We start from the raw sequence: 13486 nt of genomic DNA, 5'->3' as shown, positions 1-13486 counted from the left end.
GAGCTCTGCAGTTCTAGTCCTGGACCCAGCAACTTGCAAATCAGGCTGGATGTACACACATGCCCAGGATCCTGAGAGAAGAGTGGAGGAAAAGGGACTGTGGTGTGGCTATCCTCCTGGGTAGGTGATTTCTTGCTTTCTGTCTCTGTGTCTCACCAGTGAGTGCATGCGCCCTATAGAAAAAATCTTTCAAAAAAAAAAAAAAAAAACTCACACCAGGCATGTGTGTGTGCATGTCGAAGATCCCAAGAGGAGAATGGAGAAGAGAATAGCATGAGACCATCCTTCCTGCAGGGTGATTTCTTGTTTCCTGTCTTTCTCTATCTCCCTGGTGAGCACACATGCCCTATAGCAAAAAAAACAAAAAAAAAACAAAAAACCTCTCTTAAAGAAAAGAAAAGAAAGTGTTATTAATTATTAACATCACCAGAAGTTGCTTCTCTATTTGTAAGAAACGGCCTGGGTTTCACAGTTGGTGGGGTGAAGATGGTGTATTGGATTACCTTTAAGTACATTGAGCAAATTGGATTTTGGTAACTTTCAGAAAATTATCTACCTGCATACACAGGAAATAAGAAGGTAACTTAAAGTCTTTTTTCCCCCCTAAAGTTTATGAAAACTACATAAGCAACAGCAGCAACCAGAAAAAGAAACCAACAGCAACCCTGTTTCCTTGTACTCATCATAGCAATGACAGAGAAACTTCATCAGGAAAGACTCAAAGGTGGAACCAATCAGTTTGCCCCAGCCTCCAATTCCTTCTTCCCGGGGGAACTATTAACTTCTTTGACACTAGACATCTTGCAGTTCTCTGTCTATTACCACCAGAAGGAAACAGCTTTCTTTAGCACTTTTATTTCTTACTTTGAGATCAACATGTTAATAAAATACTCAAAATAATACAGATCACATGTATCTACTTCAGAAGATACAGAAATTCAAAGCAAAGGTGTTATCACTAGTTGACTCCTTTAGTTGATAATAACATATAGTCTGTGAAACTTTCTCATTGCTTAATCCTGGAATGAAAGTAAAGTTTGCAGCTTGGGCCCTAACAGGAGCACCCACAATACTTAGCCAATTCTTACAAAAAGCACCTTTACAATAATTGAAGATTTTGTTTATTCCGGACTTCAGAATAAACTAAACATGAAAGTTCTTTTTACAATGGAAGAAATACATTTTAGAACTTACCAAAAACACAAGCAATAGAACTCCATCATTGCGCAGTGTCTATTTCCAGGATTTAGGTACAATAATAATAATAAAGATAGCACTTACAATATTCCAAGCACAATTTCAAATGCTTTGCACTTGCTAGGTTAATTCATTTAATATTTAACTCTGAGGCTGATCTTTACTAATGAGAAAACTGAAGCACAGACAGATAAAGCAATGTGCCCAAGATCACACAGTTCTTTTATTTTGGAGAGGTTTTTGCCATAGGGCACATGTGCTCGCCAGAAAGATAGAGAAAGAGACAGAAAGTTAGAAATCACCCCCTGGGGGGATGGCCATACCACAATCCCTTCTCCTCCATTCTCCTCTTGGAATCTTGGACACACATGCACACGCCCCCAGTGTGAATTTAAGCCACCAAATCTGGGAATCAAACTGCGGTCAACTACATGGGAGTCCAGTGATGTAGCCATTACACCATCTGCTGGTCCCTACATAGTTTTTATTTATTTTTTTAATATTTTATTTCTCTTTACAGTTTTCGACAAACATTTACTTTAGATATCAAAAAGTTTTTGCTCATACTCTCTAGTTCTTAACAGTCAATAAACAACTTTCAAAATTTCAAAATACTGGGACCAGCAGTTAACGTAATGACTATGTCGCTGGACTCCCATGTAGTTGACTGCAGTTCGAGTCCAGGACCCAGTGACTTAAATTCACGCCGGACTCATGTGCATGCGTGCCCAAGATCCTGAGAGGAGAATGGTGGAGAAGGGACTACAGCATGGCCATCCCCCCTGGGGGGGTGATTTCTCGCTTTCTGTCTCTCTGTCTCTCTCTGTCCTTCTGGCGAGCGCAGGCGACCTGTAGCAAAAACCTCTCTAAAAGTTTTTCTTCAAAATACTGAATTTTAGGGACCAGCAGTTAGCGTAATGGCTATGTCACTGGGTTCCCACGTAGCTGACTGCAGTTTGAGTCCCGGACCCGGCGGCTTAAACTCACCCCAGGCACCTGTGTGTGCATGCCCAAGATCCCGAGAGGAGAATGGAGGAGAAGGGATTGCAGCGTGGCCATTCCCCCTGGGGGGTGATTTCTCGCTTTCTGTCTCTCTGTCTATGTCTGTCTGGCGAGTGCACACACCCTATAGCAAAAACCTCTCCCCCCAAAAAACCAACTGAATTTTAAAGGTAATGTTCAAAATATTTCTTATAATTTTGTTTTAATTTTGTTTATGACTCTATAACAACAGAAATGGTATGGTTTTAAATATTTTGAGAAACACGGTTCTTATATAATAAGACCTGGATTTGAATCCAGGCAGTTTGGCTCCAGATTTTAGGTCCTTGATCATGACATTGTTACTCTCTCCCTCTGTATTTATACTATTAATCAAAATATCACCTGTGGGAACCAGCAGTTAGCGTAATGGCTATGTCTTGGACTTCCACGTAATCAACCCCAGTTCGCGTCCCGGACCCGGTGGCTTAAAACTCACGCCGAGCGCATGTGCGTGCATGCCCAAGATCCCAAGAGGAGAATGTAGGAGAAGGGATTGTGGCGTGGCCATCTCCCTTGGTGGGTGATTTCTCGCTTTCTGTCTCTATGTCTCTCTCTGTCTGTCTGGTGAGCGCACGCGCCCTATAGCGAAAACCTCTCAAAAAAAAAAAAGTATTACCTGTGACACAGTGACTTGAGGGACTCCAGGCTGGACATCCCAGTTCTAAAGGATTTCTTCTACATTCAACCTCTTTCAGTAACATATATTACAAAAGCTAAGTATTTGTTGGGTTTACTGTTAAGAAAGTGTTATGTAAATGTTTGGTGTTAATTTATCATATTTATAAATATAACTTCTCAAATATAATAGGTCTTTCCAAAGTAATGTCTAATAAGCAATCTCTCTGTCTACGTTTACGTATGTATATATATGTAGAGAGGGCTTCCATCTGCTCACTCATTTCACAATGATTTCAAAGTGGTGGCTGTCATGCATTGCTGATCTGGTTTCGAATCATGGTAAATATGTGTATCTCTGCAGTCAGGTTCTTGAGGCCAGATGTATTTCTCTAGATACGCCGGGCAGACGTATCTACCTTTGTACATATTTCAGATCTCATGTCTCTTTATCATGAATTTCTTTTTCTATCTCTTAATGATTTATAGATAGTTCAGTAGGTGTTAGCCCCTTATTTGTTTTCTCCAACTTAATGAATTCTAGAGAATTGTTCATTATCAAAATGATATATTATAAATTTTCATGTGTTTCTATGGTATTGAATCAGTCTTTTATGATGAGGTTTTTTTAATGAGATTGATCTTGTATGCATTGGATTATTTTATACCTGAGTATCTTAGTTCATTTGAATAAAAATTTCCTACAGCTTTTGATATAAGATTATTTTTATTTGGTATACCTAGTGGTTATTTTCATCAGTACATGGTTAGAAATAATGAATTTCCTGGAAATTTTAAAGATTATACCTTTATTAGACTGTGTGTTTTGATACTTACTTTATTTATTTATATATTTTTGAGAGATTTTGCTATAGGGTGCATGCACTCATCAGAAAGACAGAGAGAGACAGAGAGACAGAAAGTGAGAAATCACCCCCTCCAGAGGGGATGGCCATGCTGCAATCCCTTCTCCTCCATTCTCCTCTTAAGATCTTGGGCATGCAAGCACACATGCCCCATGTGAATTAAAGCCACTGGGTCCAGAACTCGAACCACAGTCGACTACATGGGAGTCAAAAAAAGATCTTGGGCATGCAAGCACACATGCCCCATGTGAATTAAAGCTACTGGGTCCAGAACTCAAACCACAGTCGACTACATGGGAGTCAAGCGACATAACCATTATGCCAACTGCTGGTCCCAATACCTACTTTCTTTACAAGAGAAAACTATGGAAGGAAGTTATAGTTTCTTTTTAACAGTTAAGCTTACATGTAAATTTAAAATGACAAATTTTATAAAAACACACATTTTATCAAAAAGAAACTCAAAATATTTAGAAAAAAAGTAATTTATCCATGATTTAGAAATGCTTGGTTTCACCTTTAAAACTATAATTTTATATAAAAGAAGGTAGAAATTTTAGATTACATTCTTTTCAGGGTTTTCAGATCCTTGAGTTTATTGGGTGAAAAAAATGGAAAAAAGAAAAAAAAAACTACCAGAAAGAATCACCTGAAACCCTGTCAGATAAAAAGACACCAAAAATCAGAAATCAGGCCCTCAGTGCAAGCACTGAGAAGAACTTGGTCTGATTAAAACTGTTGCACAGAACTAAAATTAAGCTAATTAAATCTGTAGTCAAGCACCATGTCTTCTCATATTTAAGAGGAATCTGAAAGATGATCGCCCTCACTTTACCCAGTATACAGAGTGAAGGGCTTAAATTTCAGGAGAAAACAAAGTAAACAAGAATTGTTAAATTCTATTTTACTGTCTACTATTTTTATGAAAAATCTGGAATAAAGTAAAACATAGACACATGATTAAGCAGAATATTGTCAACCATAATCAATATTTGAAAGAGACAATTAAAGCAAACTTATATATGATTCATTTTAGAAGTAACTGATAATAAATTATAAAAAAAAATGGAAACAAGTTAAAGTATTAATTAATGGAAAACACATAACAAGAGAAGAAATGAGTGCTTCAAAGCAAAAATGGAGGCTCTAAAAATAGCATAAATTATTTAAAAAGATGGAAACAAGTTAAAGTATTACATTAATGGAAAACACATAACAAGAGAAGAAATGAGTGCTTCAAAGCAAAAATGGAGGCTCTAAAAATAGCCAAGTGGCAATTTGGGGGGATTCAAAAATATGACAGATAAATTTTAAAATATTCATGAAATATCTTGACAAAACATTGAATATTTTTAAAAAAGAGGGTCAGTGATCTTGAAGACTGACTAAAAAAAACAAGGCAGAAAAATAGGATCAGAATGTTCATGACCTGTAATACAATATTGGAGTCACAGAAGACCACAGAATAAAACAAAATTTGTAAAGAAATCAATGATTGACTCAAATGTTCTAAATTTGGTAAAGAAAAAAGAAATTAACCAGAGCTAGCAGGTGGCATGCTGGTTCAGGAGCTGGACTCCTCCATGGCTGACTGCAGTTTGACGCCCAGACCTGGTTGCCTGAAAATATTGCTAGGTGCATATGTCTATGTGCCCAAAATCCTAGGAGGAAGATGGAGGGAAAGGGATTGTGGAGTGGGCATCCACTCTCTGGAATACTTTCTCACTTTCCTTCTCCATCTCTCTCCAGCAAATGCACATGACCTATGGCAAAAATAAGCAAACAAAATCAGTCTATCAATCTAACAAAGCTATTAACCACAAATTAGAAAATACACAAATATAACTGCAACCAGGAACATTGTAATTGAAAATTAAAGATAAAGTGGCTACTTGAAGAACAGCCTGAGAAAACAAATATAGTAAAATAAATACAATAAATGTTAGCCATCTCATCAGAAATTATGAAAACTGAAAAAATGGAATATAAATTTTCAAACAAAAGAAAGGAAGGAAGAATGAGGTTTATCACATAATCCTGTCTGATATACAGAGAAAAGTCTTTCAAAAATGACCGCATGCTTGCATCACAAAAAATGCTAAATGAAGTTCTCAAGCTAAGTAAACATTATACCTGAATTTCAGTCCACAGAGAGGAATTAAGATCATTGGAAATACTATTAGACAACCAACTTATTTAGTTTCTTATTAAATTTTCTTTAAATGACAGTTGATACTTAAAATATAATATAGTTTTGGGCTATTATATAAGTAGAAATAAAATATATGAAATAAATCACAAATGGGAGGATGAAATTGCCTGTTCTAAGGGTCTAATATTATATGTGAAGTGGTATATTAATTCATGGTGGACAAGGATAAGGTAATGATGTATATTTAAATCCTTAGAACTATAAATGTGTATTTAAGTCCCTAGAAATTATATATGTGTGTGTGTGTATGTATATATATATATATATATAAACACACACACACACATATATATATATATATATATAGAGAGAGAGAGAGAGAGAGAGGTTTTTGCCATAGGGCATGTGTGCTCACTGAAGAGAGAGAGAGACAGTAAGAGGGAAAGTTAGAAATCACCCCTCTAGTTCACCTTCCCACCATACAAGATAGAGGGTGGAAAAGCTGTGAAGCAGGATACTAAGAAGAAACCTGAAGCCAAGAAGGCTGATGCCAGTGGCAAGGTTGAAAAGGGTGACCTCAAGGCTAACAAGCTTAAGAAGACAATGCCCCATTGCAGCCGAAAGCCAGCCCTAGTCTGGGGCATGGGCAGATACACCTGATCTGCCATGTATTCCAGGGAGGCCATGTACAAGAGGAAATACTTGGCCACTAAATGTGGGATTGAAAAGAAAAGGGAGACGGTTCTTGCCACTGTCCCAAAACCAGTTGGTGGGGACAAGAATGATGGTGGTACCCAGGTGGTTAAACTTCACAAAAGGACTAGATATTATTCTACTGAAAATGTACCTCAAAAGCTGTTGAGCCACAGCAAAAAACCTTCAGTCAGCATGTGAGAAAGCTGCGAGCCAGCATCACTCCTGGGACCATTCTGATCATCCTCACTGGATACCACAGAGGCAGGAGAATGCTTTTCCTGAGCAGCTGAGCTGTGGCTTGCTACTTGTAACTGGACTGCTGGTCCTCAGTCGAGTTCCACTGCGTAGAACACACCAGAAATCTGTCATCGCCATCCCCACAAAAATTGATATTAGCAAAGCAAAAACCCCAAAGCACCTTACCAATGATGCTTACTTCAAGAAAAAGAAGCTGTGGAAGCCCAGGCACCATGAAGGTGAGATTTTCAACACAGAGAAGGAGAAATACGAGATTTCAGAGCAGTCCAAGATTGACCAGAAAGCTGTGAACTGGCAAATTTTACCAAAAATCAAAGCTGTTCCTCAGCTCCAGGGCTACCTACAATCCATGTTTGCCCTTACAAATGGAGTTTATCCTCACAAATTGGTGTTCTAATTTTTTTTTGCCAAGAACCTAATTTAATAACTGATTTTATATATATAAAGAGAGAGAAGAGAAGAGAAAAAAAGAAAAGAAAAGAGAAAAGGAATCACCCCCCCAGAGGGGATGGCCATGCTGCATTCCCTTCTCCTTCATTCTCCTGGGATCTTGGCATGCACACACATGTGCCCAGTGTGAGTTTCAAGCCACCAGGTCTGGGACTTGAACCACAGCTGGCCATGTGGAGTCCAGTGATATAACCACTATGCCATATGCTGGCCCTAGAACAATATTTTTTATTGTAAATATTCACTTCATATTTATAAATATATTAAGAATGAAGGACCAATAGGATACATAGAAAACAAAAGGCAATATGGATAATTTAAACCAGCCATGTCAATAAGTATGTTCAGTGCAAAAAACTAAACACTCCAAATATAAAGCAGGGATCATTCAACTGGGCAAAAAGCAAGACCCAACTCTGGGTTACAACACATAATAGATTTTCAATCAATTTTCTTTTTTTTTTTTTTTGGAGAGGTTTTTGCTATAGGGCGTGTGCGCTTGCCAGACAAACAGAGAGAGACAGAGAGAGAGAAAGCGAGAAATCACCCCCCAGGGGGGCTGGCCATGCCGCAATCCCTTCTCCATTCTCCTCTCGGAATCTTGGGCACGCATGCACACGCATCTAGCATGAGTTTTAAGCCACCAGGTCCGGGATGTGAACCACGGTCGACTACGTGTGAGTTCAGCGACATAACCATTACGCTAACTGCTGGTTCCCTTTTATTTTATTTTATTTTTTCAATCAATTCTTAAATGAATGAGAACTGAGCAAGCATGGGTGTACTGTTACTATTAAACATGAAAGCAAAAGTAAACATGCAAACATTTATTACGCATCTAAAATTTAATGTGAAAAACATGGCAAACTCTACCCCTCCCTTTCTTTTTGCTTGCAATTGAACAGCTTTATTACCAAGATGTGCAGCGAGGGGGTTATTTAAAAGTGATGTATGGAAAATAACCAAAAAGAAAAGGCCTTTTCTTTAATGGTAGCAAGTCCTGATGCTGGACTTGGTGAAAAAAGATTCTTTTCCCAGCAAGAGCCAGAGGAAAATCAGTGTCCTGCTGTGGCACTCACAGGCAGCAGCATATGTGGAGTTGGGCTCCGTTCAGGAAAGTCGCCCTTCTAGCAGTGCACACACTTGTGATGCAGGAGGAAATCACAGCCTCCCCAGAAAGAGGAATGTTGACATCATGGAGTTGACCTACAACTTTCAGCATTTATCACTGCGGATAACTGTGCTTTGTCATTACTTACTGCTTAAATAGCCAAATTTTATAACCATAAGACAAAGAACTAATCAGAAATGCTGGGAAATTTTGAATAGTCATTTTTTTTTAATTGTGTAGAGATATATGCTTTTTTTTTTTAAAAGACCATTAAACCTATAATTATTTGTTTAGAAAAATGTAAAAAAAAAAGTTGTCTCTATTCTTTTAAATTACTGAATCCTTAGTATTTGATAGCAATGATTTTGGCAAGCTTTCTGTTTGAAAACTTGGCCTCCATGGACACTAAACTAGAAGAAATTGTCTCTTATTTTCTTATACTCTGGTTTTTGAAGTTGGATCAGTAAGAATACAAGGTATTTTTAATATTTCAGTTTTCTTTTTTTTAAACTCTCTTCTTTATATTCTTTTACAGTCTTAATGGCATTTACATATAAGATGATTTAACATGGATGATGTTTGGGTAGCATTTGGGGGTATTTTCCTTTTGGTAAATGTTTTAAATAAACAAAGTCAAGATTTTACTTCTAATGTATATTCACAGGGTGTGACAATTTTCCTATAGGGCTTTTAAGATTCATGACCTGGGGGACCAGCAGTTGACACAATGGCTATGTCACTGGACTCCCATGTAGTCAACTGCTGTTCAAGTCCCAGACCCAGTGGCTTAAACTCACACTGGGCATGTGTGCATGCGTGCCCAAGATCCCAAAAGGAGAATGGAGGAGAAGGGATTGTGGTGTGGCCATCTCCCCTGGGGGGTGATTTCTTGCTTTATGTCTCTCTGTATCTCTCTGTTTTTCTGGCGAGTACATGCGCCCTATAGCAAAAAACTCTCAAAAGGAAAAGGAAATAGAAGAAAAAAGAAAAAAAAAGATTGAGTTTGGAGATCCATTTGGCACTCTGGGAAATATAGCTAGGGCAAAACTCCATTCATCAGCTCACTTTCATATATTCCCATTCTGATTGATAGACCCCCAAGGACATTTACCTTAATAAAAACTAGTTGGCTCAGAGTCAATGCCCAATAGTCGCCAAAGGTCTAGTTATTTTGTCTTTCCATGTACACAATCACCCTTCTATATTTCTGCATATTTCTTTGGGGAAGAGTAGGAGGAAGGTTTTCAGCTTAGTATTTTGGCCATGTAGCAGAGTTCTTCCTTAGGGTGACCAGTTTTCACTTTTTTCAAGAGACTCTGAGACTATAAACTGGAAATCGTTTGAGGTCATGAGACTGTCTATTGTGATAATTTAAATTAGTCTTCTATTCCTCAGACTTAGAGGTTTTCAATTCATACAAATTAAGGATGACTTTAAATAAGCTGGAGCTATGTTTTGAATGTGGCCCTCAAAAAAGTACGTGTTAAAATTTTGGGAACCATTTTGGTGGTGTTGAGAATGTAAAGACTCAATCAGAGTATGAGATTATGAGGTAGGTCAATGGAGGTAATTAGAATTAAGGTCAGATAATGATGATTGAATCCTGGTGGGTTTATAAGGAGAAGGAATGGAACAGAGACACATGGACACAGACACATGTGCTCTATGTCATCAGATGACAACTTCTGCCATGTTATCCACTAGCAAGAAGGCCCTCACCAGGTATAGCCCCTGAACCTTAGGCCTCTAAACCACAAGATGAGTAAAACTCTAATATTGTAAATCTACGCAGATGCAGGTATTCAGATATTAAGTAACAGGACAAACAGAAACAGCAGCCCACCTCTTCGTTATTTTCACAATAATAAAATTGACCATGATTAGTATTTCCTACAAGTCAAATAACTCTGATTACTGGTTTTCCTCAATCCAATAAATTATTACAACCTTGATTTTTACAACTGGGTACTAACATTTAGCCTCTACTACTCCAAGTTCATCATTTTGTTTTTCAGAAACGTCAGTTTGATGGTAGCAATTTATCTTCTCATTTCTAGATTATAGAGACCTACTACAGAGTTCTTCAAGGAGAATGGGACTCCCTCCCCAATCTATTCCTGAAGGTTACAGTGAGGAGAACATTGTCTGGAAACTCCTTTGCAACATGATTAGTATATAAGTGAGCAGTTCTCACCATAAACCAACTCCAGCCTTCTAATCTCCCTAAGCATTTGAATATCGTTTGATACAGCAATCCTACTCCTAAGTATAATATACCCAAAAGAAAATGTAGGTCCAAACAAAAACATGTATACAAATGTTTATAGCAAAATTATTTGCAATAACCAATAAGTTGGAACAGTCTAAACATCCATTAAATGATTAATGGATAAATAAAACAAGGTATGTTCATAAAATGAAATACTATTTAGCAGTGAAAAGAGATGAAGAACTGATAAATGCTACATGTATCATGCCACATAAATAAGCCCTGAAAACATTGTGCCAAGAGAAAATAGGCAGTCAAAAAAACCCACATATTTTATAATTCTATCTGTATGAAATGTCTATCATAGACAAATCTGTAGAGACAGTAGATTAGTAGTAACTAGTTCTTGGGAGTGGGGACAAAGGAATAGTGGGATTGGAGGGGTTTTAGCTAAACAATAGGAGTTTCTCTGGGGATAATGAAAATATTCTAGGGTTAATTTATGGCCTAATGTTTAAAGGGGTTGCATCCTTTATGATTGTCCAAGTGGTTCAAATCCTGGACACAGACACTTGAGATATACACTGGGCATGTATACATATATGCTCAAAATTGTAAAAAAAAAAAAAAGAGAGTGAGAGAGAGAAATGGAGGAGTAGAGAAGGAACTGCAGCATGACTACTCCCTATGGAGGGTGCTTTCTCTGCTCCTTTGTGTCTCTCTGTCTTTCTCTGGTGAGTACACAGAGCCTCTTGCAATCTTTTTAAAGCAAATATTCTAAAATTGCATGTTTCTGTGACTGTATTAAAAGCCACGGAGAATACTTTAAATGAGTGAATTGTATGGTATATGATTCATAGCCTGCATCTTTTCTTAAGCTAAAAACATGATGAGGGTGAATAATAAGGAAGGAGTTTTTCTGCAAGAAAACTACAAAAAAGAAGGTCATTATAAATTTTTAAGATAAGGGAAGATTAACTCAACAGATAGAGAAAAAAAAAATGCTTCCATTGACAAAAGATGCTTGACCAAAGTAGAGACTAAAGACTCTAAATTCACTGGAAATTTCTCCTGTGGCCCCATCCCAGAGTTTTTAATGTCCCACTTCTTTTCAATCAATACCCAAAATTTAACATAAGAAGGCCTTTGGAATTTAGTTTTGAGAAATCTTGATCATTGTATCATCAGGAAATCTTTTTTCTCAGGGAAATCTTAGGTACTGTATGACTTATAACTGGACCTTGATATAGGCGATTAACACTCTGAACTCATCCATTTCTTTTCTCTTTATTTTTTTGAAGAGGTTTTTGCTATAGGGTGCGTGTGCTCACCAGACAGACAGAGAGACAGAAAGTGAGAAATCACCTCCCAGGGGGGATGGCCACGCTGCAATCCCTTCTCCTCCATTCTCCTCTCAGGATCTTGGGGACTCACACAGACGCGCCCAGCATGAGTTTTAAGCCACTGGGTCCAGGACACGAATCACGGTCATGGGAGTCCAGCAACATAGCCATTACGCCAACTGCTGGTCCCTCATCCATTTCTTTTCTTAGGTCTCCAGCATTTGTAAAAGCAGCCAACCAAGTGGACAGTTTTTAAAACTTTCAGTTCCCCTAACAAATTTATTTCTTTCAGTGTTTTACATTCTAAGGGTACTTGATCTTAGGCAACTACAGGTGATTTAAGTATTATTTGTGATTATATGCCATAGACTGCTAGAATTTGACTTACCATTGAAGTAAAGTAATTCATGGATTTATATTTAATCAGATGAGAAAACTGATTTCAGATCCCTTTCTTCAAGATTTTATTTTCTTGGAACCACTGCTGTTATCAATAACTATATTTGTGAGTATTCAATATGGAAATGAAAGTCATTATGAGTATTACAGGATAGAGACTTACTATAGGAATTGGACCAACAGAGGGAATCAGTGAATGTCCATCAAGGGAAACTGAAAAATTAGATAAAAGCCACTAACCAGTCTTCTTGAAGCTCTGCAGCACTGGCCGCGGGTTGGAGGGGATGCTGAAATGCCAAGGAGGTTCACCAGTTGAAGCACAAGTGAGGGGGAGCTCGTGCACATTTCAGTGGGCGACTACTAGAACCTATATGACTATTGCCTCTAGGTCTATAGCCAAAAATTTCATGGTGGTCTCTCAGGACTGTTACTCTGCTGGGACAGTGGGTGAAACTGATATCTGCAAATGGAGTAGAGGAGAGAGAAGCAGAAATTGGAAAATGTTGCTTCAAGGTTATCCAAGTTGCCTTTAGTATAATCGAGCACATTATCATTCTAAGCCATTTGCCATAGTGGTCTTTAGAGAAATGAGAGCGGGTGAATAAGAAGAGGGAAACAAACAAAAAAGACTTCTTGGTTTAATTTTCACCAGTCACAATAAGCCAGTTGTTGAAAATCCAGATCTCACTAGTTACTGGTTCCTTTTATCAAGGCTTGAAAACCTGGTGCTATTTTTGGTTGTCTCACCTCTGTCTTAGATGGGACCTGAAACTTAAAAGTTTTTTTTAACATATATCTATTGGCTGGATGAATGAATTCATGAGCGAATGAATGAGGATTTTCTTTTCAAAGTCCTCTCACTGCGTTCTACCTTTATCCTCTTGTTATTACCGCATCCTGTACTGATAATAGCCACTCGCCCTGGGGTTAAGGAACTCAGGAGCCCTGTGGCTGATGTACAATGAAGGAAGAATGGAATAAAGTCAAGCATTTCATAATTGAGGTGCAGATGCGGCAGACATACAGATTAAAAATAGTGTTTCCATCCAAGTGGAACATCACAAGCTTCCTATGAAAGGGAAAATTGGCCTCTCCTGACTCACTGTGAAGAGGTGGTGCCAGGAGCAGGTTTCTGACTAGGGAAAG

This window comes from Tupaia chinensis, unplaced genomic scaffold (assembly GCF_000334495.1).
Source record: "Tupaia chinensis unplaced genomic scaffold, TupChi_1.0 Scaffold000443_1, whole genome shotgun sequence".
Taxonomy (NCBI): Eukaryota; Metazoa; Chordata; class Mammalia; order Scandentia; family Tupaiidae; genus Tupaia; species Tupaia belangeri.
This window is presented reverse-complemented; position numbering follows the sequence as displayed.